The sequence below is a fragment of the Hyaena hyaena genome, unplaced genomic scaffold (assembly GCF_003009895.1).
Source record: "Hyaena hyaena isolate Hyena2069 unplaced genomic scaffold, ASM300989v1 scaffold_192, whole genome shotgun sequence".
NCBI lineage: Eukaryota > Metazoa > Chordata > Mammalia > Carnivora > Hyaenidae > Hyaena > Hyaena hyaena.
The window spans coordinates 71,812-96,137 of record NW_024080825.1 but is presented as its reverse complement, the minus strand read 5'-3'; the positions used below and the strand labels follow the sequence as shown (position 1 = coordinate 96,137).

General features: G+C 40.0%; 1 long non-coding RNA gene and 1 pseudogene across 1 annotated transcript; both read left to right on the top strand.

The window, feature by feature from the left end:
• Nucleotides 1–4,425: 4,425 nt before the first annotated feature.
• On the top strand, nt 4,426–20,539 carry LOC120237874 (annotated as a pseudogene).
• A 1,400-nt stretch (nt 20,540–21,939) lies between these two features.
• LOC120237887 lies at nt 21,940–24,045 on the top strand. Its single transcript, XR_005530072.1, has 3 exons — nt 21,940–22,001; nt 23,159–23,267; nt 23,876–24,045. It is a non-coding gene; the product is annotated as an uncharacterized LOC120237887 (long non-coding RNA).
• Nucleotides 24,046–24,326: the final 281 nt, after the last annotated feature.

Here is a 24,326-nt window from a genome sequence, read left to right as displayed (position 1 = left end):
TGAATTTCAGATACCATTGGTTGTAAGATACCTCCTAATTTCAAAGATGTTAAAAAGTGAAAAAGTATGTATCTAGAATTTACCAAATATAACACGTTTAGGGGCAGAAAATTGTACATGTTGATGACTGGGGTGATGGAAAATGGGACATGAAAATCATTAGATAAAGAGAAGTCAAGAGGGGAAGTGTTTTCAGGTTTATGGAATAATATTATTTTACACCAAGTGAAAAGAAGCTAGTGAAAGGCTTTGAGCGGAGGTATAAGATGACCACAAAAACATGCATTGAAAGTTAATTTTGTAACTAAACTAAAGGAAGCAAGCACTATCTCTGCTAATTTGGACACTGTGTAATAGGCAACAGTGAGTATTAATTCATATACATTTGTGAGATTTCTTTCTCTACTGCATCTTAGGTGGAGGCCAGGCTTATAATTAAAAAAAAAAAAAAGATTTTATTTTTAAGTAATCCCTACACCCAGTGTGGGGCTTGAACATACAACCCCAAGATAAGACTTGCATGCTTTACAGAGTGGGCCAACCAGGCTCCCCAGCCAGGCTTGTAATTTTAGCTCCCCCCTCCCTTATTTTTTTTAATGTTTTTTATTTATTTCTAGGAGAGAGAGAGAGAGAGAGACAGCGTGAGCAGGGGAGGGTCAGAGAGAGAGGGAGTCACAGACTCTGAAACAGCCTCCAGGTTCTGAGCTGGCAGTCAGCACAGAGCCCGATGCGGGGCTCGAACCCACGAACCACGAGATCATGGCCTAAGCGAAAGTCGGACGCTTAACCGACTAAGCCACCCAGGCGCCCCGCCCCGTCGCTTATTTTAAGGAGTTTGGCAGCTGAAGAGAGGTAAAAAGGCATGGGAGTAACAAATTGCTAGTACTGAAGATCAAAGGTCTACATTTTTTCACGTAAACAGAATATATGGAATATAAATTCCCTATATTGTTTCTGTGCACAGAATATACGGAATCAGTTTAGTTAACATATAGTGTAGTATTGTTTCAGGAGTAGAATTTAATGATTCATCACTTACATCATCCCGTGCTCATCACTAGCGCCCTACTTAATGCCCATCACCCATCTCATCCCCCACCCACCTGCCTTCCAGCAACCCGAAGTTTGTTCTCTATCTTTAAGTCTCTCTTAGGGTTTGCCCCACCTCTGTTTTTATTTTATTTTTCCTTCCCTTCCCTATGTTCATCTGTTTTGTTTCTTAAATTCCACATAGGAGTGAAATCATTCTTCTGTCATTAAACTCAACTACTTCTATCCAAGCAGCCTCACAAGTTAGGAATTTGACCAGCTGTCCATGGGGGAAGTTGGCTTTAAAAAATGTCAAGCATCTCTCTCTCTTTTTCCCCCCTCTCTCTCTCATTCTTTCACACACACACCCCCACACACATTCACAGACTTCAGTGCTTAGCAATACACCATATATATGCTATTTATTCACATAGCTTGTTCCTTATTTTCAGTTATTTCTGTCCTCTGTGAAGTGGAAAGCATTAGAGAAGGCAAACTGCTCTTGTTACTGTGACTCACAGCCCACTCAAGTCAGGCACCCAGGATCACTGACCAGCAACAGCTGCATCCACAGCATCACCATAAAGTTGTCCTATGTGATGTAATTACTGATTACAGACAAAAGGACTTGACCAAAAGCCGTGGGTATGGCTCTAGGCAAAAATGCATTGGTAAATAAATGTACTGCATAGAAGCTAAAGAACATGTAAGCTCTGAAATTCCTAACCTTTGGTAAACTACGAACTCACCTTGGGAACTTTTAAAATATCTTGATGTGAGGTCCGAGGGTCATATATTTTTCAAAAAAGCTTCACAAGCAATTTCTAAGCATTAAAAGTTGAGAATCACTATTCAAATCCCATTTCTCTTATTTAACCTGTGGCCTAGATAGGTTGCTGGCTTGCCCACGATCACACACTTGGTCACAAACAGAATTAAGGGGCTCCAGGGTGGCTCAGTTGGTTAAATGTCTAACTCTTGATTTTGGCTTAGGTCATGATCTCCCCACCCTCTCTCTCTCTAAAAAAAAAAAGAGAGAGAGAGAGACTAGAACTTAAGTCTCCTGATTTCTGGGTCTTTATTCCTATGCTAGTATCCTGTGCCACTGATTGTGTTCCAGGTTTTTACTACTATTCCTTCCTAACACATTTGAAAATGTGTGATTTTTAAAAATAGTTTGTATTTATATTGGAGACAGAGAGAGACAGAGCGTGAGCGGGGGAGGGTCAGAGAGAGAAGGAGACACAGAATCTGCAGCAGCTCCAGGCACTGAGCTGTCAGCACGGAGCCCAACGTGTGGTTCAAACCCACGAACCGAGAGATCATGACCTGAGCCGAAGTCGGCCGCCCAACTGTCTGAGCCACCCAGGTGCCCTTCCTGCTCTTTTCCCCACCTCCTCTCTTCATTTCTGGCTAACTTCCGTGAAATATTCAGGACCTGGAAACATGCCATCTCTTCCAGAAAGGCCTCTGACACCTCCCTTCATCCTTAGGATGGTGGCCAAACTAAAGTAATGGCAAGGAAGTGTAGGAAAGTATTAAGGAGGTACACAATTGGTAGAACCTGCTAATGTGAAATAAATGTAAAAATAAATCATAAAGATCAAACAGAATAGGGGCATCGGGGTGGCTCAGTTTGTTAAGCATCTGACTCTTGATTTCAGCTCAGTCATGATTCCACGGTCATGGGATCAAGGCCCACATCAGTTTCATGCTAAGCATGGACCTTGCTTCGGATTTTCTCTCTTCCTCTCTCTCTGCCACCCCACCCCCCAGCTTGTGCATGTGTGTTCTCTCTCTCTCTCTCTCTCTCAAAATAAACAAATAGGGGCACCTAGGTGGCTTAGTCAGTTCAGTGGCTGACTTTGGCTCAGGTCATGATCTTACAATTCATGAGTTCAAGCCCTGCATCGAGCTCTCTGCTGACAGTGCAGGGCCTGCTTGGGATCCTCTCTCCTCTCTCTCTCTGCCCCTCTCTCGTTTGCAAGTGCGTGCTCATGCATGCTCTCTCTCTCTCTCAGGGATGAATAAACATCTAAAAATTTTTTAAATAAATAAATAAACATTTAAAAAAAAAGATCAACCAGAATAAACAGTGAACTGGAGAATAAGAACTGGTAACAATTTCGAGTAATTTCATGTACGTTTTTCCAAGTTTTATGTCACTTGCAATTTTAATAAGATGGGTTCTCTGTGTCCTGCCAAGTACACATCTTCCTTAAGCATCGCTTTTCTAATATTGCTTTATTGATCCAGGCCCTTTAATGACTCTCTCCTTGCTAATGCACCAAGCCTAAACTCCACTTGTTTTAAAGGCTTTCAAAGCTGGCCCAGCCCTTCCCATCAGCTCCACCCAGTTGTGGCCAGACCAGCTGCTTCATCCTCCTGCAAGGGTCTTGCTCACTCCTGTCTGGCACTGTTGCCACCTTCTTGCCCAAGGCAGTCCTTTGCCTGTGCACATCTCAGGGACCACTCGATGCTCAGCTTCATGAAATTCCTGCCTGCCTGGTCCATGCCTCCCTGTGCCCTCTGATCTCCTGAAGCATTCATAGTTAATAGCATCCAATTTAGCATTTAATTATATATGCTCACCTAACATAATTTACTGTTGTTTTAGTGTGTGTTAGTCATGTTTCCCCCAACTAGATTATAAATTTATTGGGGGTAGGAACCATGATTTATACTTCTTTAAAATCGTAAGTTCTGGAAGCAGAACTAAGGTTCCTCATCAGTAAGAAAACCGTTGGCTCTCCTGCCTGCCAGCTATGTGACATCGAGCAAATGCCCAACTTCTCTATGCCTTAGTTACTGATATTTAAAATGGAGATAATAAAAACACCTATCTCATAGGAGTGCCTGTACTGCTAAATGCAACAACTCATATACAGTGCCCAGCAGATATGTGGCACATTGTAAGAACTCAATATACATTAGCAAATACTCTTATCCCCTACATTGTTTAGCATATCATTGAACAGATGCCCCCAAATTAATTGTTGCTGATTTAGTAGGCTCCATATAAATCTCTTTTAGGTACCTAAAAGAATCAGACACTCTTGTTTTAAGACAAAAAGTGTGTATTTGTACAGACAATAATTATTTTTAAACATTTAACAAGACAATTTTACCTACCAAGTTTTGGGGGGCATCTCACCATTGCCCTGCATGTATTTCCTCTCCTGGGTCCAGGTGAGGAAATCAAGAGGATCCCCCTCATCTCATAAGGAAATAGGGAATGACCATGAGATGGCTGGGGTATTCTGGATGCCAAGTACCAGTCATCTGCTAAGAATCCATACTAGAGTCCCCACATCTGTAGTCTTCTATTTTTGGTGTGTACACCTCAAGGAAACATACACATTTCCGTATTGGCCTGTTGGTAGCTGAGGCGACAGTATGTCTAGTGGAGTGCAAGACAATGATAAAGGTGAGAAGAAGGTAATTAAAGGCTCAAGCCTGAGCTCTAGACACACACTATTATTATATTTTATATTATGCCAATTACAATGCATGCCCCCCACCCAATACGATACAAACTAAATGGTTTCAACCAGCTTATTTGGAAGAACCAAATTCCCACGGGCTGCACCCTGGTGAAATTCTTGAGACTCGGGTTACTATGGAGAAAACAGTGTTGCTGTGGTGGAAGAATGGGAGGCTACAGCAGTTGGTACTACCTGGATGGTCCTGGGACATGTGCAAGGATCCAAATCATAACATATTGTAGAATGTGAATTGCATTGTAAAGCAAATCTTTGGGGTTATTCTTCCTCCTTTATATGTAAGTGGTATATTTTCTAAATGAAAGACTATTTGAAAAATGCATTGGCTGAAAAACAGAATGAATTTTTTTACTTTACGATGTGAAGGTATAGGGCACAGAGGCTAGAAGGCAATTGCACTGAATCACAATCTCACCAGCTGACTATTTCCTTTGTCCAAAGCTCTCAAAGTGATGAATGAGGAGCCACAGCTATTAGGCAAGGTGGGAATCAGATGCAGATGTGGTGGGAGGCCAGGGATATCATGAGAACAGTGAGTACACCTAGTTTCCACCCTGCGTCTGCCACCACCTGGCTCTGCCTCTTTGGACAGATCATCTCACTTTTCTGATCTAAGTTTCCTCATCAGTAAGATGACCAGTAAGGGACAGGGAAATCTCTCTAAAACTCCTTCCAGCGCTGACATTTTATGGTTCTGTTGAGTCTAAGAAAATCTATGAATTATTCTGCATTTTGGATTACTGTTTCCCTAAAAGATTCATCTTTTCCTCTTCTCTGATCCTTCCCTCTTCCTTCCTCCCAAACCATCCCAGCATGCACACTCTGTCCCTTTCTCCCTCAGACTTGTATTTCAGAATCTGAAAAAATATTTTCAAGCTTAAAAATATTGGTTACAGGGGCGCCTGGGTGGCTCAGTCAGTTAGGCGTCCAACTTCGGCTCAGGTCATGATCTCACGGTTTGTGGGTTCGAGCTCCATGTAGGGCTCTGTGCTGACAGCCAGCTCAGAGCCTGGGGCCTGCTTCAGATCCCGTATCTCCATCTCTCTCTGACCCTCCCCTGCTCATGCTGTCTTTCTCTCTCAGAAATAAATAAAGCATTAAAATTTTTTTAAAAAATATATTGGTTACAATGATGTGTGCCTTAGATTTTTTCCCTCTGGAGGTATCTTGGAGGCATTTGCTGGAAGCTTGAATTTAAACTTGTAGTTTCAAAGGAAGAGGAAGGTGGATGATACTGAATGGCTGGCCATGCAGAGCTGTCTCAAGGCAATTTCCCTATACAAGCTGAACAGCAAGCAGTTCCACATAAAGCTAATAAAGATATGGCTTCCCTATTTTCCTTTAAATGGTTCCTTAGAATTAGGATCACTCTAGAGTCTCCATAATCATTTCAAATCACACTGGTCTTTCAATACCGTTCTCTGCTATAATTTCTGAGCAAGCAGTCAGCATAAAAAAGGACTAGGTCAGCTCTCTTTGTCTGTCAGCTCTTGGCAGCGCAGCTCCTTTGGGACGTGTCTCCTGGCATCCACCCAGCCTAACTATCAACAATGGAAGCTTCTCTGTGTACTTCCAGTAAGTCATAAATAAACCTCCTCAATCCTACCTGTTTTCTGAGAAGAGCTTCAACCATCCTTTACCTTAGGGTAAAAAGAGAGAGAAAGAAAGTGAGAGAAAGAGAGACATGATTGCTCTCTTTTTGGTTTTTCCTAAACCATTTTAGGAAAATGATTTTTAAATTCCCACTTAAGCAATTGTTCATTTTCATCATTCCCTACTGCCAAACAGTTAGATGTGTAATTTGGGTTCCAGTCCCTTTAGTTGCCAGGTTTGAGACTGGATTGCTTTCCCACTTTATGTAAATTGCCTTTTCTGAAGCAGCAGTCCTAAGTATGGAAAGTGTTCGTTGTAGAAGAGCTCCTTACCTGAACAGCAGGGAAGGCATACCCTCCAGCAGGGTAACAAGCAGCAGGGGCAAAGACTTCCCTGGCTGCTTCAGAAAGCCTAATAACTATCCCCAAAAGGTAAGAGGGCCAGGACTGTGGAGTCCCAGGCATCAGGCCAATACTAAAGGAAGAACAACAATTCCTGTTTAGCTAAACAAGAAAACAACCAATCTCAGTTGCAGCTCAAACAGGTTGGATTCCTTAAACACCACTCATCCAAAACCTCCTCTGAAACATTAAGCCTCATGCTACTGTTCTGAGGTAAACATTAATCCTATTTTCCGGAAAGATGTAGAATGAGGTCAAGCACATTATTTCCTACTGCAGTCAATGTCGGAATTAAAGAAATCTGCTGAATCTATTCTCAAAACTACATAAATTAGTCACTTCAGCTGAGTCATTGTTGAGTTCAAATGAACATCATGTTTCCCGGGCATGAAAAATGGAAGTATGGATTTTTTTTTCCTTCTGTCACATTCCACTGGCCATGAAAGAGGTCCAGAAGGACCAGAAGTGAATATTACCAAGGCAAGTCTCCGATCTGCACTTTGGTCCCTAGGAGGAGAAACAGATTTCTGTGTTTGTTCATGCTTTCTTATAATGCCAAACTCTGAACGAGAATTTTGCACATGTTCGCACAATTCAGACAAATTTATATGACTTTTTTAAAGTAATGAAATCTTTCATATAAAGATAAGAGTTTAAGCAATATAGGGGCACCTGGATGGCTCAGTTGGTTGTGTACGAACGACTCTTGATTTCGGCTCAGGTCATGATCTCATGGTTTGTAGGTTCGAGCCCCACATTGGGCTCTGCATTAAAAATATTTATATAAAAAAGAATTTAAGTAGTATAAAATGCATTTTAAAGCATAACAATAAAATCAGTATTCATGAGGGATGCCTGGCTGGTTCAGTATGTGAAGCATGGACTCTTGATCTCAGGGTTATGAGTTCAAGCCCCATGCTGGGCATGGAGCCTACTTGAAAAAACAAAACAAAACCAGTATTCATGAAACTACTAGCATCCCAAAGAGCAGATCACCACACACTGATGAAGCTCCCTGTTTCCCCTGCATGGCACTCCTGACTTCCGCACAAAAGAATGTGCTTCTCGGGGCGCCTGGGTGGCTTAGTCGGTTAAGCGTCCGACTTTCACTTGGGTCATGATCTTGCGGTTCGTGGGTTCGAGCCCCGTGTCGGGCTCCGTGCTGACTGCCAGCTCAGAGCCTGGAGTCTGTTTCGGTCTGTGACTCCCTCTTTCTCTGACCCTCCCCTGCTCACGCTGTCTCTCTCTCTCTCTCCTAGAAATAAATAAAACATTAAAAAAAAGAGAAGAAGTTAAGTACAGAACAGTTCTCAAGGTGATCATCACAGAAAATAAAAAACTTAGAAAAAAAAAAAGAATGTGCTTCTCATTCTCTTGTTTTTCTTGATATTTCCTACATATTTATGCATCTCTAGACAAAAGTGTTTAGTTCTGCTTGCTGTCCATATTAGTTTGCTAGAACTGCCTTAACAGTGTAGTACAAACTGGGTGCCTTAAACAATAGTAATTTCTTGTCTCAAAGATCTGAGGGCCGGAAGTCCGAGACCAAGGTGCCCTCAGGGTTGGTTCCTTCTGAGGGCCATGAGGGAAGGGGCTGCTCCAGGCCTCTCTCCTCGCCTGTAGGTGGCCATCTTCTCTCCGAGTCCTCATATCATCTTCTCTCGATGCTTCTCTGTGTTACACATTTCCCCTTTTTATGCAGATACCAGTCATCCTGGACTAGGGTCCAGTCTAACGATCTTACTTTCACTTGATGCCCTCATTAGAGACCCTGTCTCCAAATAAGATCACATTCTGATGTACTGCAGGTTAGGACTTCAACATATAAATTTTAGTAGGGGGGACACAATTAGCCCCATTAGACTCTCACAAATAGGTTCCCAGGGAAGTAGACTCTGAGATAGAGTTTAGCAACCATAATATTTATTAATATATTGGGGATCAACATCTAGGGAAAGTAGGGCAAGGAAGCAGAATTTTGGCAAAGGGATAAGTCAAGTTGTGATACAGGCTTGACAACTACCATTGTTAAGTCAACCCCACAGGTTGCTCGGAAGCAAAAATCACCCTTTAGAGTTGTCTCACCTTGGGCTGAGATGGTCAGGGCTTTGTACTGCCACTTCAATGTCACTGGACCTAGCCATCTGAGAAAGGGGCATGGCCTTGGGTGGACAGCTCTCTGTAGGGGCTAACAGCTAAGGGTATCTGCCAAAAGCACCCAGTAGCAGGAGCAATAACCACCTCCCAGTAAAGGGAGATCTGGGCAATGCGTCACAGAGTCCACCACACTGGATTTGAATTCTATCAAAATGAAATATGTTGTATGTTTTCTGCAACTTGCTTTTCAAAAATTTTAATGAATATTCTCAAACACATTCAAAAGTAGAGAGAATAGAGGCACTGGGTGGCTCAGTCAATTGAGCGTCCAGCTTTGGATTTCCGCTCAGGTCATAATCTCATGGTTCTTGAGATAAGGTCCCACATCAGACTCTGTGTTGGCAGTGTGGAGCCCGCTTAGGATTCTCTCTCCCTCTCTCTCTGCCCCTTTCCCACTGGCACTTTTCCCCTCTCTCAAAATAAATAAACTTAAAAAAAGAGAGAGAGAATAGTATAACTAACTCCTATATACCCATCATCTATATTCATCTGTTATCAAGATTTTTTGCAACACTTGCTTCATCCATTCCTTTCTCTGTCTTTGTCTCTCTCTCTCTTTTTTAGCAAATCACTTTATTTTATTTTCATTATTATTATTTTATTTTAGAAAGAGAGAGTGCATGCACATGGGGGAGAGGAGCAGAGGAAGAGAGAATTGTTTTAAAGAATGTTTAAATGTTTATTTATTTATTGAGCGAGAGAAAGACAGCAGGGGAAAGGCAGAAAGAGAGACAGAGGGGCGCCTGGGTGGCTTAGTCGGTTGGGCGTCCGACTTTTGCTTAGGTCATGATCTCGCGGTTTGTGGGTTTGAGCCCCGTGCATTGGACTCAGCCTGAGTGTGAAGCCTGCTTAGATTCTCTCTCTCTCTCTCTCTCTCTCTCAGGTTACCTGGATGGCTCAGTGAGTTGAACGTCTGACTCTCCATCCAGCTTAGGTCATGATCTCATGGTTCATGGGATCGAGCCCCAAGTTGGGCCCTGTGCTGACAGTGTAGAGCCTGTTCTCGCTCTCTCTCTCTTTCTTTTTTTTTTTTATATTTTTATTTATTTCTAAGAGAGAGAGAGGGAGACAGTGTGAGCAGGGGAGGGTCAGAGATAGAGGGAGGTACAGAATCTGAAACAGGCTCCAGTCTCTGAGCTGGCTGTCAGCACAGAGCCCTACGTGGAGCTCGAACCCACAAACCGCGAGATCATGACCTGAGCCGAAGTCGGACACCCAACCGACTGAGTCACCCAGGTGCCCCTCAAAAATTTTATTTTTATAATTTGTTGGTTTTAATTAGGATCCAGTCAAAGGGAACACATTATTTTGTTTATATCTCTTATCCCTTTTTATCTAAAACCATTCCCTTTCTTTTTATCTTCATGCCATTGTCTTGAAGAATAATTACAATACAAATAAATTAAGACTATGGCCATTTTTTATTTTATTTGCTTCTTAGTGGCTTATTTAACTTATTCTTCTATTCTCCATATCTCCTATAAATCAGAAGTTAGCTCTAATGCTTGATGGAATTCAGGTTCAAGGATCTATGTTATAGGTAGCACTGTATGCTTCGTACTGCATCACATCAGAAGACACAATGGCTGGCTATTCAAGGTTATCTTAGTTATGCTAAGACTCATGGGTGGGGTCAGGTTGTGACAGTCTGAGCCCCCTCATCGTAAAATGCTTCATCAACCTTTCTTGTAATGGCATCTTTCTTTGATGACCTTTGCCTGAATCAATGAGTTGACATTAATAGTTGCAAAGTGGTTATTTTCAAATTCTGTACTTTTCCCTACATTTATTAGCGAATATTATTTTTTAAAGCAGTATTGTGGGGATGTCTGAAGCAATTCATATGGAAAAAACTAGGATAAAACTTAATTCTTTCCCTTTAAGTTGTCAATTTTCAGAATACAGCAATGAATGTTTTCATTTTTCTCTTTAAAATCTCATTACAAAATCATTATTTTAAAAATATAGTAAGTGTGTTTCCATCAATTACAGTAATTGTTCTTTTGGATGCTTTTAGTGTCCCATTTTTTAGCAATAGGAGCTTCTTCATGTTAGTTTCCGTGTTCTTTTGACACAATTCTGCTAATTAAAAAAATGTTTTTAATGTTTATTTTTGAGAGGGGAGAGGGGCAGAGAAGACAGGGAGACACAGGATCTGAAGCAGGCTCCAGGCTCTGAGCTGTCAGCACAGACCCTGACACGGGGCTCGAACTCACAAACCACAAGATCATGACCTGAGCCAAAGTCAGATGCTTAACCAACTGAACCACCCAGGCCCCTCTACAATTCTGCTAATTTTGAAATAAATCTGCTTGCTTTCTGGAATAATAAGATGTCTCAGGGTCATCTTATACTTTTCATGCCCTTTACCAGGAATAAACCATTTCTCTACAAAGTCCTGATTCCTTTTTCTTTTTGTTGTAGAATAGTTTCAGATTCACCAAAAAGTTGTGAAAATAGTACTGAGAAATCTCATATATCCCACATTCAGCTTCCTCTATTATTAGCATCTTACATTATATATTTGTCACAATTAATGAACCAATATTGCTACATGATTATTAACTGAACTCCATACTTTATCCAGATTTCCTTAGTTTTTAACCTAATGTTTTTTTTCTATTCTAGAATTCTATCCATGATACTACATTACACTTACTTATCATGTTTCCTCAGGCTTCTCTTAGCTATGACAGTTTCTTGGACTTTCCTTGTTTGTGATGAACAGCCTTGACAGTTTTGAAGAGTTCTGGTCATATACTTTGTAGATTTTCCATCATTTGGGATTTGTGTGGTGTTTTTCTCATGATTGGACGTAGGTTACAGGGTTTGGGAAGGAAGAACACAGATATAAACTACAATTCTGGGTATCATTCTCAGGGATACATACTATCAATATGACTTATCACTGATGTTATTTTAACCAACTGAGCCACTCAGGTGCCCCTTCTCACTGGTGTTATCTTGATCACTTGGCTGAGGTTATGTCTATCAGGTATTTCCACTGCAGAGTTACTCATATCTGTGAAGCTGGGATGACGGCAGAGTAGCAGGATCCTAAGCTTACCTTGTCCCATGGATACAACTAGACAGCAAGTACAGAAGAAAGGAGTCAAACCATGCATCTTTTCTGACCACAAACAATAAAATTAGAAAAAATCTGGAAAGAGCACAAATACAAGAAGGTTCAGTCACATACTACTAAACAATGAATGCATCAACAAAAAAATCAGAGAACAAGTTTAAAAAGTATAGAGAAATAAATGAAAATGAAAAAACAATGATCTAAAATTTTTGGGATGCTGCAAAAGCAGTTTTAAGAGACAAGTTTATAGCAATATAGGACTACTTCAAGTTCAAGAAGCAAGAAAAATCTCAAAAAACCTAACCTTACACCTAAAGGAGCTAGAAAAAGAACAACAAATAAAACCCCAAAATCAGTATAAGGAAGGAAATAATAAAGATTAGAGCAGAAATAAATGATATAGAAACTAAAAAAACAATAGGTCAATGATACCAGGAGCTGTTTCTTTGAAAAGATCAACAGGGGCACCTGAGTGGCTCAGTTAGTTAAGCGTCCAACTCTTGATTTCAACTCAGGTCATGATCTCATAGTGCAGAGCCTGCTTGGAATTCTCTCTCCCTCTTTCTCTGCCCCTACCCCACACATGCTTGCACTTTCTCTCTCTTTCTCTCTAAGTAAAAAAAAAAATTTTTAAAGATCAACAAAATTGATAAACCTCCAGCCAGACTCATTAAAAGAGAGAGAGAGAGGACTCAAATAAACAAAATCACCAATGAAAGAGGATAAATAATAACAGCACAATGGAAATACAGTTATAAGGTAATATTATGAAAAATCATATGCCAACAAATTGGACAACCCCAAAGAAAAGGGTAAATTCCTAGAAATATATAACCTCCACAACCGAAGCAAGAAGAAATGGAAAATTTAAACAGACCAATTACCAGCAATGAAACTGAATCTGTAATCAAAAATTTCCCAGCAAACAAAAGTCTAGGACCAGATGGTTTCACAGCTGAATTCTACCAAATGTTTAAAGAAGAGTTAATATTTATTCTTCCGAAATGGTTCTAAAAAATACAAGAGGAAGGAAAACTTCACAATTCATTCTATGAGGCCAGTATCACCCTGATACCAAAGCCAAATAAAGACACCATAAAAAAAGAGAACTATGGGGGGGGGGGGGATGGGCATGGAGGAGGACACTTGTGGGGATGAGCACTGAGTGTTATGTGGAAACTAATTTGACAATAAACTATTTGTAAAAAAAAAAAAAAGAGAGAGAGAACTATAGACCGATATCTCTGATGAACATAGATGCAAAAATCCTCAGCAAAATACTAGCAACCCAAATCCAAAAATACATTAAAAAATCTTTCATCACAATCAAATGGGATTTATTCCCAGGATGCAAGGGTGGTTCAGTGTTCACAAGTCAATGGATGTGATACATCACATCATTAAGAAAAAGGATTTAAAAAACCCCATATGATCTTTTCAATACATGCAGAGAAAGCATTCAACAAAGTACAACATCCATTCGTGATAAAAACCCTCAACAAAGTAGGTCTTGAAGGAACATATTTCAACATAATAAAGGCCATATATTAAAAATCCACAGCAAATCTCATACTCAATGGGGAAAAACTAGAGCTTCCCTCCTAAGATCAGGAAGAAGACAAGGATGTACACTCTCACCACTTTTATTCAACATAGTACTGGAAGTCTTAGCCACAGCAACCCAAGAACAAAAAGAAATAAAAGGCATTCAAAACTGGTAACAAAGAAGTAAAACTTTGCTATTTGCAGATGACATGAAGCTATGTATAGAAAACCCTAAAGACTCCACCAAAAAACTACTAGAACTGGTAAATGAGTTCAGTAAAGTTGTAGGATATAAAAATCAATGTAAAGAAATCTGGTCCATTTTTATACACTAATAATAAGCTGCAGAAAGAGACCTTAAGAAAATAATCCCATTTGGGGCGCCTGGGTGGCTTAGTTGGTTAAGCGTCTGACTTTCGCTTAGGTCATGATCTCACGGTTCGTGGGTTCGGGCCCCGCGTCGGGCTCTGTGCTGACTGCCAGCTCAGAGCCTGGAGCCTGTTTCAGTCTGTGACCCCCTCTCTCTCTGACCCTCCCCTGCTCATGCTGTCTCTCTCTCTGTCTCCTAGAAATAAATAAAACATTAAAAAAAAAAAAGAAAAGAATCCCATTTACAATTGCAGCAAAAATAATAAAGTACCTAGGAACAAACTTAACCAAAGAGGTGAAAAAACTATACTCTGAAAACTATAAAACATAGATAAAAGACATTAAAGATGACACAAAGAAATAGAAAGACACTCCTGTTCATGGATTGGAAAAAAAAAATGTTGTTAAAAAATGTCTATACTATCTAAAGCAATCTACAAATTTAATGCTATCCCTCTCAAAATACCAACAGCATTTTTCACAGAACTAGAAAAAACAGTCCTAAAATTTGTATGGAACCACAGTAGACCCTGAATAACCAAAGCAATCTTGAAAAAAAAAAAAAAGAGAAACCTGGATGGCTCAGTTAGTTAAGCATCCAATTTTGGCTCAGGTCATGATCTCACGGTTTGAGGGCTCAAGCCTCACTCTGGGCTCTGTGCTGACAGCTCAGAGCCTGGAGTCTGCTTCAGATTCTGTCTCCCTCTTCTCTACCCGTCCCCTGCTCACATTGTCTGCCTGTCTGTCTTTCTCTCTCTCAAAAATAAACGTTTTAAAAATAATAAAAGAAAAGAAAAACAAACACAAAACTGGTAGTACCACAAATCTGGACTTCAAGTTAAATTACAAAGCTCTAGTAATCAAAACAGCATGATACTGGCACAAAAATAGACACAGAGATCAATGGAACAGAATAGAAAACCCAGAAATGAGCCCACAATTATATGGTCAGTTAATCTTTGACAAAGGAGGAAAGAATATCCAATGGAAAAAAAGACAATCTTTCAACAAATGGTATTGGGAAAACGGGACAGCTACATGCAAAAGAATGTACCTGGACCACTTTCTCACACCACACAAAAAGAAGAAACTCAAAATGAATTAAAGACCTAAATGTGAGACTTGACACCATAAAAATCCTAAAAGAGCACAGGCATAATTTCTCTGACGTCAGCCATTGCAACATTTTTTTAGGTGTCTCCTGAGGCAAGGAAAATAAAAGTAAAAACAAACTATTGAGACTACATCAAAATAAAAAGTTTCTGCACAGCAAAGGGAACAATCAACAAAACTAAAAGATAACCTACTTAATGGGAGAAGATATTTACAAATGACATATCTGATAAAGGGTTCATATCTAAAAATATATATATTATTATTATGACTTATTTATTTTGAGGGGGGCAGGGAGGAGCAGAGAGAGGGAGAGAGAATTCCAAGCAGGCTCCACACTGCCAGCACAGAGCCTGATGCTGGCCTCAAACTCACAAACAATGTCATGTGTCTGTTGGCCATCTGTATGTCTTCTTTGGAGAAATGTCTGCTCATGTCTTCTACCCATTTTTATTTGAATTATTTGTTTTTGAGATGTTGAGTTGTATAAGTTTTTTTTCTAATATATTTTAGGGGCACCTGGGTGGTTCAGTCAGCTAAGCATCCAGCTCTTGGTTTAGGCTCAGGTCATGATCTTTTGGTTTGGGGGATTGAGCCCTGTGTCAGTATCTGCACCGTGCCTGCTTGGAATTCTCTCTCTCTCTCTCTCTCTCTCTCTCTGCTCTTCCCCCACTCATGCTCACTCACTCCCTCTCTCTCAAAAATAAAAAAAAATTTTTTAAACATGAGAAAAAGAAAGAAAATTGAAATCCTTCTGTTTGGGAGCTTTGTCTAACTCACCTCCATTAATTACTTAATTATCAGATGTACTCGTAGGTATTTATATTTTGGATTTTAATTTAGTACTACTTCATTTATTTATTGCTCAAATTGCTCCAGCTTTTACCACTGGGCTCTTTGCAATTGGCTCCTATGTCCCTTTGACATATTTCATCATTGTGGGGTTTTTTTTGAGCAATCCATTACTTCTGGCACTATAAGATGCTCTAGGGTCATCTTGTTTATTCCTTGCCTTAGTCCTAGAATCTGCCATTTCTCCAAGGAACTCTGGTTCCTTTTATTGGAAAATGTTATTATGAACTCATGATAGGGGGTGGCTGGCTGGCTCAGTTGGTAGCACTGCGACTCTTGATCTCAGAGTTATGAGTTCAAGCCCCATGTTGCGGGTAGAGTTTACTTTAAAAAAAAAAGGAAAAAAGAAAGAAAAAGAAAGAGAGAAACATAAGATAGGTATGCTTGTTGCTACTGAGGTATCATTGCTTCTATGCACTTCCAGCTGACAGAAAAAGGAAACATATGTATGTATACTAACCTGTGTATACACACACATATTTTTTAATATTTTTATATGTAATTATTATATGTATATTACATGCATATCAAGTTAATCATGGGTTCATACTTATGCCTCCAACTCGAATCCATTATCAAATTTTAACTTTTTCTCCTTGTTTGTCAATAACCTCCAACTCCCAACAGTAAGAAAGAAACTTGGCTCCCACCATCCACCATCCACATACTTAATCGTTCAGTTCCAGTATAGATACATAGTGGTTTCACTATATATTGTTAACTTGTACCCTCTGGGATACAACTTTATTGCCTAGAATACAGGACCTACCAACAGTTCTTTGCCTTTGGTCTTACAGATTCCACTCATTTCCAAAGTTACTTGGATCAGCACTTTTTCTCCCGCTTCTCTTCAGGGAGCTTGTTTCATACATTTGTAATGCAGTTAGATTGTTTTATCGCATTCTATTCTGAGATCCCCTGACCTCCTTAATGACTTGGGAATAGTTTTTGAAACTCATTCTGTTGGTGTTAAGGGAGTCCTTTGCTACTAGGATATCATTATTTCTGTTCAGTGAGCAGAATCAATAATTTTTTTTCATGGCTATAATCTTTTGTTTTTAATTTTTAAAATATTTATTTTTAAGAGATCGACAGAGCTTAAGTAGGGGAGGGGCTGAGAGAGAGGAAGACACAGAATCTGAAGCAGGCTCCAGACTCTGAGCTGTTAGCACAGAGCCCAATGCATGGTTCGAATCCATGAACTGTGAGATCATGACCTGAGCCAAAGTCAGACACTTAACCGACTGAGCCACTCAAGCACTCCTATAATCTTTAGAAAAAAAACAGCTTTATTTAAATGTAAGTAATGTATCATTCGATTCCCCAGTTAAAATGCACAATGTAATGGCTGCAAGTATATTCACAGAGTTGTGCAACCATCACCCTAATCAATTTCAGAGAACTTTAATCACCCCACTAAGAAATCCTGTATACATTAGCAGTCACTCTCCATTTTCTCCAACTTCTTCCCACATACCCTCTCCCCACCAGCCCCAGGCAACCACTTATTTACTTTATGTCTCTATGAGTCTGTCTCTTCTGGACATTTTACATAAATGAAACCATACAATATGTGACCTTTTATGTCTAGCTTCTTTCACTTAGCAACATGTCTTCAAAGTTCATCTACGGAGACAAACCAAGAAGCAGACTCTTTTTTTTTTTTTTTTAAATATTTTTATTTATTTCTAGGAGAGAGAGAGACAGCGTGAGCAGGGGAGGGCCAGAGAGAGAGGGAGACACAAACTCCGAAATAGGCTCCAGGCTCTGAGCTGGCAGTCAGCACAGAGCCCGACGCCGGGCTCGAATCCACGAACCGCGAGATCATGACCTAAGTGAAAGTCGGATGCTTAACCGACTAAAGCACCCAGGCGCCCCCAGACTCTTAACTATAGAGAACAAATGTGATTACCAGAGAGGAGGTGGATAATGGGATGGATGAAATAGGTGATGGAGATTAAGAGTATGCTTATCACAATGAACACTGAGTAATGCCTAGAACTGCTGAATCACTATATTCCACACCTGAAACTAATGTAACACTGTATATTAACTATAATGGAATTAAAATTAAAAACTTAATATAAAAAACAAAAAACCTATATTCTAGTGGAATCACAAACTACATGTAGATAGATAGATAACCTTCAGGTAGCTGTAAATGCTATATTATAATAATAAATAATAATAATAATAAGGTTTGAGAGAGGAGGGTAATGTGTGGAACCGGGGTGGCTCAGTTGGTTGGGCATCTGATTCTTGATTTTGGCTCGGGTCATGATCTCACAGTTCATGGGATTGAGCCCCGAGTAGGGCTTTGTGTGCTGATAGGTTGGAGCCTGCTTGGGATTCTCTCTCCCTCCCTACCTCTCCACCTCTCCCCCACTTGCATGCATGCTCTCTCTCAAAATAAATCAATAAACTTAAAAAAAAAAAGATACTTGTTGAATAAATAAATCTGTGTTGACAGACTAAAAAAAGTTAATCTCTATTGTAACATATGTATCATTCCTTTCTATTGTTGAATAATACTCCTTTTTAAGGATATACTGTAATTCATTTGTTCATTCATCAGTTGATGAACATTTGGGTTGTTTTCACTTTTTGGCTTTTATGGATAATGCTGTTCTGAACATTTGTCTACCAGTTTCTCTGTGGGCATATGTTTTCGTTTCTTGGATCTATAACTAGGCATGGAATTGCTGAGTCATATGCTAACTGTGTTTAACATTTTGAGGAATGGCCAAACTGTTTTCCAAAGGGGCTGCACCATTTTACAGTCCCATCAGCAGTGTATGAGGCCTTTAATTTCTCCACATCCTCACTAACACTTATTATTATCTATGTTTTTATTATAGCCATCCTGGGGGTGTGATAGGATTTCAGATATTTGTTTTTAACTGTTGAATCTTGTTTTTATGCTCTTTCCCCAGAACACCTTCTACAGTAAGAAAGTTTATCAAGTAAATTAAAAAAATTTTTTTAACGTTTATTCATTTTTGAGAGACACAGAGAGGCAGAGTGTGAGCAGGGGAGGGGCAGACAGAGAGGGAGACATAGAGTCCGAAGCAGGCTCCAGGCTCTGAGCTGTCAGCACAGAGCCCAATGCAGGGCTCGAGCCCACGAACTGCGAGATTATGACCTGAGCCAAAGTCAGACACTTAACTGACTGAGCCACCCTGGCACCCCTCAAGTAAAATTTATTTAATGATGACAATTTATTGATGATAAAGAGTTCTGAAATGGTGGAAAGAGAATGAAACCTAAATGTAGATATACTCAGGGGGTGCCTAGCTAGCTCAGTCAGAAGAACATGCGACTCTTGGTCTTGGGGTCATGACCCATGGGTTCAAGACCCATGCTGGGTGTAGAGATTACTTCTATAAATAAACTTAAAAAAATACATAAATGTAGATATACTTGAGCTCAAGATCTAAGTTTTTCTCTTGTTATATGTATAAAATGAAAACAGTATCTGTCTCACATGGTTTAAATGAGGAATAAATAAATGAGATAACAGATGTGAGAGCTCTCTGTAAACTATACAGTAGTCTATAAATATCATCATTGCTAGCTGTGCGGGGTGGTAAATAAATAAATAAAAGCTTTTCTTTAGTGATGTTCCTTCACACGATGCTGTATTCAATTTTCAGCTCCTGAAGAAGTGAAGCCATATATTAATCTTTGAGTCCCCAATAGCACCCAGCACATGCTTATGTCTGCCACCTTCTCCTTTACTTAAACTCTCAGGGAACACTCAGATCCATAGTCAGGAATCATTTGCTCGATTTTTCCTCAAGATGCATTACTCAGATCATTACTTCTGTAGGCAGGAACTCTCCTGGGTCTCTAACTTGCTTGCTTCATGTTTTACCTTCTCTTCTTGCTTCGGTCATTTGGATTTAGCAATTCAGTTTTAGAATGTGGTAACCGTAGCACCACTAGCCTGAAAACTTGATAGACCATTGCATCTGGCTATAGTCCCATGGCTCCATGCCTTACATCTCACCTCTCTGCCCATCCTGGACACTTAAAACATTAGTGATTGTCTCATCTGGGGAGGGACACTAGTCACTCATGTCCTGTCAAATCCTGGAAACCTTCCTCTAAAACTCTCACGTTAGATTCTTCCTTTCCATTTTCATTGCCATCAGCCTAGCTCAGACTTCCATTACCTCTTGCATCTTTTTAAATCATATGTTCATCTTCAAGTGACTTTGCCACTAGACCATAGGTTAATTGGAAAGGAAATAGAATACGGTGAAGTTGCTCTAAAATAGGATACCAGTAGTAAACCCAACCATAGCACAAGGCCACATATACAAAAATCTAGTACAGTGAATTTCAAACAGCAGGTTTACCACTCATTAGTATATCAAAAAACCAATTTAGTGACTTGTGACCAGTATTTAAAAAGTGAAATAGAATAGAAGGTGATCCAGCAGTCATATCTGCAATGCTGTTTTCTCTCTCCCACAGTACCTTGTGCTCTTCCTTTCCAACCAGAGTCCAGCAGAAATGCTCCCGCAAATAAGGGTAGCAAGAAGAAGGGCTATTCTGCCATCAAGGAGGTAGTGACCAGAGAATACACCATTGACATTCACAAGTGTATCCATGGAGTGGGTTTCAAGAAGCATGCACCGTGGGCACTGAAAGATATCTAGAAATCCACCATGAAGGAGATGGAAACTCCAGATATGCACATTGACACCAGGCTCAAACAAGGTGTCTGGGCCAAAGAAATAATGAATGTTCCATACTGTGTATGTGTGCAGTTGTCCAGAAAACCTAACGAGGATGAAGATTCACCAAACAAGTTCTATACATTGATTACCTATGTACCTGTCACCACTTTCAAAAATCTACAGATAGTTAATGTGGATGAGAACTAATCACTGATTTTCAGATAGGGATGCATTAAAAAAAGGAAATAGGACAGGATAGAAGACATCAGAAAATATTATACATAGTAAGAGTATTATTTAGGGTATATAATATGAACACAAAATGTAGTATTTACAATGCGTCAATGGCCAAAGTCCGGAAAAATACCAACTAGTGGTATTGTAAATGTTCTGTTAAGAAAATTATTAGAAATTGGGGCACCTGGGTGGCTTAGTCGGTTAAGCGTCCGACTTTCGCTTAGGTCATGATCTCGCGGTTCGTGGGTTCGAGCCCCGCGTCGGGCTCTGTGCTGACTGCCAGCTCAGAGCCTGGAGCCTGTTTCAGTCTGTGACTCCCTCTCTCTCTGACCCTCCCCTGCTCACGCTGTCTCTCTCTCTCTCTCCTAGAAATAAATAAAACATTTAAAAAAAAAATTAAAAAAAAATTATTAGAAATAACCTAAATGTTAAGATTGATCTATATTTAGCATGAAGAAGTATACCAGAAGGCCTACAAAGGCCTTTAGACTTCCTGGGTTTGAACTCTGGCTCTGTTGCTTACTTGGTGACCTTCAGCAATTTACTTAAACATTTTGTGCAATTTTATCATCTATAAAATGGGGATAATTATAGCACCTACCTCTGAGAGTTATAATGAGGAATAAATGAGTCCATACAAGTAAAATGCCTAGAACAGAGCCTGGCACATAGCAGTAAATCAAGAAATGTTAGCTATTGTTATCAATATTCTCAAATCATTTGGCAATAGAAGTCATGTTTTTAAATCCCATTTTTCTAACAATTACCATTCCAAGCCAGGTCGTAAGGCTTCTCACACATAGAGACTAGGCCTATCATCTATAGAGTTCAATAAAGACTCTTTGGGTGATCGCCTCAGAATCCAAAAGCCCCTTATAGATGCTGTTCTGAGAAAACTATGCTGTCCCTGCAACCATCTTTGTATGTCTCTCTTAGACACTCGCAAACATACCCAAATGTTCTCATTTGGCTCAGTGGCTCACACTGTCCTGTTCATGCCTGTGAACACAATTTCTACGAAGTCTTGTGTTTGAGGGCCCTCATTTAATAAAACTTGTATTAATACATACACATCACTAAGCAGATGACTTCCTTCACTTATACTGTATGAGAATCCGGCAACATGATGCCTAGTGACACAAGGATGGGCTGTGCTTCACTGAAGTTACACTGCTGATGTACTGCTCTTTGAGAGCGCCTCTCCTGGTGGTTCAACAACTAGCTCTAAGATAAAGAGGCAAAAAAAGCCCAGATTTGTAGCACTGGCCAATTTCCATGGTGTAAATGTTCCCATCATGACCAATTTTAAGCTACCAGTGTGATGTCACTGAATACAGAGTTCCAAAGAGGTACCTACATCCTGTTTGCATGAGCCCTAAGAAGCAGGCCCCAGCACACCATCTGCATGTGACTATTTCATGTTTTCTGCCCAGTGCGTATATAAGAATGAAAACATTTTTAATTATCAAATATTCCTTTGTTCTGAAAAAACCAATTCAGTGGACTTTTGGGGTATGCAAAGGAAAAGGAAAGATTTTATTCTAAAATGAAGATTTTGAGGCAATGTTACTGCAAGGACCTGAACAAAGGTCTGGGTAATGTAAAATGTGACAGTTCTCCAGACTCTTCTTTTTTGAAGTTTATTTATTTTGAGAGAGAGAGAAAGAGAGTGTGCAAGCAGGGAAGGGGCAGAGAGAGAGAGAGAGAGAGAGAGAGAGAGAATCCCAAGAAGGCTTCGTGTTGTCAGCACAGAGCCTGACACAGGGCTCAAACTCACAAACTGTGAGATCATGACCTGGACCGAAATCAAGAGTTGGCCGCTTAACCCACTGAGCCAGCCAGGCGCCCCAGACTGTTCTTTTGAAAAGGCATTCTTTTCTAAATTAGAATTCAGATCACATAGTCCCTAAAAATGATCTCCTGTTCTTATTAGATAAGCAAAAGAGAAGGAGAGATCAGATGAATGTAGAAAGGCTTTATGGGCAAGTCTTTGCCTCACATTGAAAAAGGGCTACCAGTCTGACTGGGCTGGGATTGCAGAGCCCAATCTGAACCACTCACCTAAAGACCTCAGGGAGTGTTATTATATTTTGAATAACCTGGATATGGGGAAATGTGAGGATGAGGCATCACGGGGTTCTGGAGGATTATCCTGGCAGGGCCTTTATGGCAAAGTCAACCCCAGAGGGGGCAGACATTCTGAGTCTCAACTACGCCATTAGGGAACAGTGAGACCCCAGAATCTATAGTTTTCACCTTGGCACAGGTGTGATGTACTACACAATTTATTCCCATATAAAAAGCATTCTGTATTAAACAGAATACATAAGGTAGTGGCTCAAAGTCAAATGTCAGAGATAGACAGGTCGAGGTTTGAATTTTCATTTTGTCTTGTATCAGCTGTGAGAAACCTTGGGCATATTATTTAATTTCTCTGAACCTCAATTTTCACAACAGAGGGGGGAAAAGTGATTATAATTGTACCTACCCCTAAGAATTATTTTGAGGATTAAACTAGACAGTATAGTATTTAGCCTTGATAAGGTGCTCAAAAATTGGTAATAATCACAACAATAAATATCTCTTCAGACTCACTTTTGGAGGCTAGATGCCTGATGGAAGTAGATATTTGTGATATTTGTGTCATCTCAGCATCAATGTTTACTAAATCTCAGCCCAGATTTGCAATTGTTTCCAGGTAAGTTCAGAGCTATAACTGTCTACATCTGGGTGGGAGATACACAGGAAGCAAAATCTGAGGTCCATATTTGTACAGGATGGCTTGAGTAAATGGGTTGTACTAGTCTCTGAGGCTTACCTAAAAACCAGTATTTCATTTCAAGAGACGATGCAGGTTATTTCTGGGGATCTTATCAGAATCTCTGGATTCCTATTTGAAATGGTACCATCATTTGCACCAGGACTTCTGTTGTCACCAAGGTGATCTCAAGCTGTCAACAAACGTGAACGCAACCTCAGAACCGGAAGTCATCTAAATCTGATGAAATCTTTCTTGTCTGTGTTCTTCTCTTAGGCTCTTTATTATGCATTTAGTTAAAGCTGGTGACACCAGATATAAGCTTTATTTTAATTAAGCCATTCTCCAGTGTCCTCTCAACGCCCTGCGCTGAAGGACAGGCATTCATGGAGAGGACGCTGAGGATGGAACTCTTTGTGTCAAGTCTCCATTTTACACTGATTTTCACTGAACACAAGACAGACTGTTTGCAGCAGGACCACTGGGGATAACTGGCACTGGATTTTGTGCAATGATTTTTATCTCTGGTGTTTCTGGCACTGATTAAGGTTTCAGGCAAACAGAGGCACTGAGGACCTAGCAACAATTGCTACGGAGCTTCCTGGTTGCCAGCAACAGTAAATGCCACAGAGACACAAAGACTCAACCTTTCACATGTACACAATGAAGCCTGGAGCCTGGTTTCCTATTTCAGACACAACAGAGTCTTCCAGGTAGAGCACAACAGCTTCTTCTTTCCCCATTTTATATTAGATTTTTAAAATTTTGCACAGAAACATATTGCCCAGGAGCCTGTATGACAATCTTGCTTCTAAATTTGTTCAAGAGCACTAATATTCTATCTAACCTCTCTATAGTACCGTCCATTTTTACTATTTTGAGAGATAAATGGAATGAAATAATATTGTATATCTGATTTGGAATTTTAAATAAGGTGTGACTTGTTTAATGTGTTTGGAATTGGCAATCTTCTCTACAAAGTTACAATTAGTTTCTACC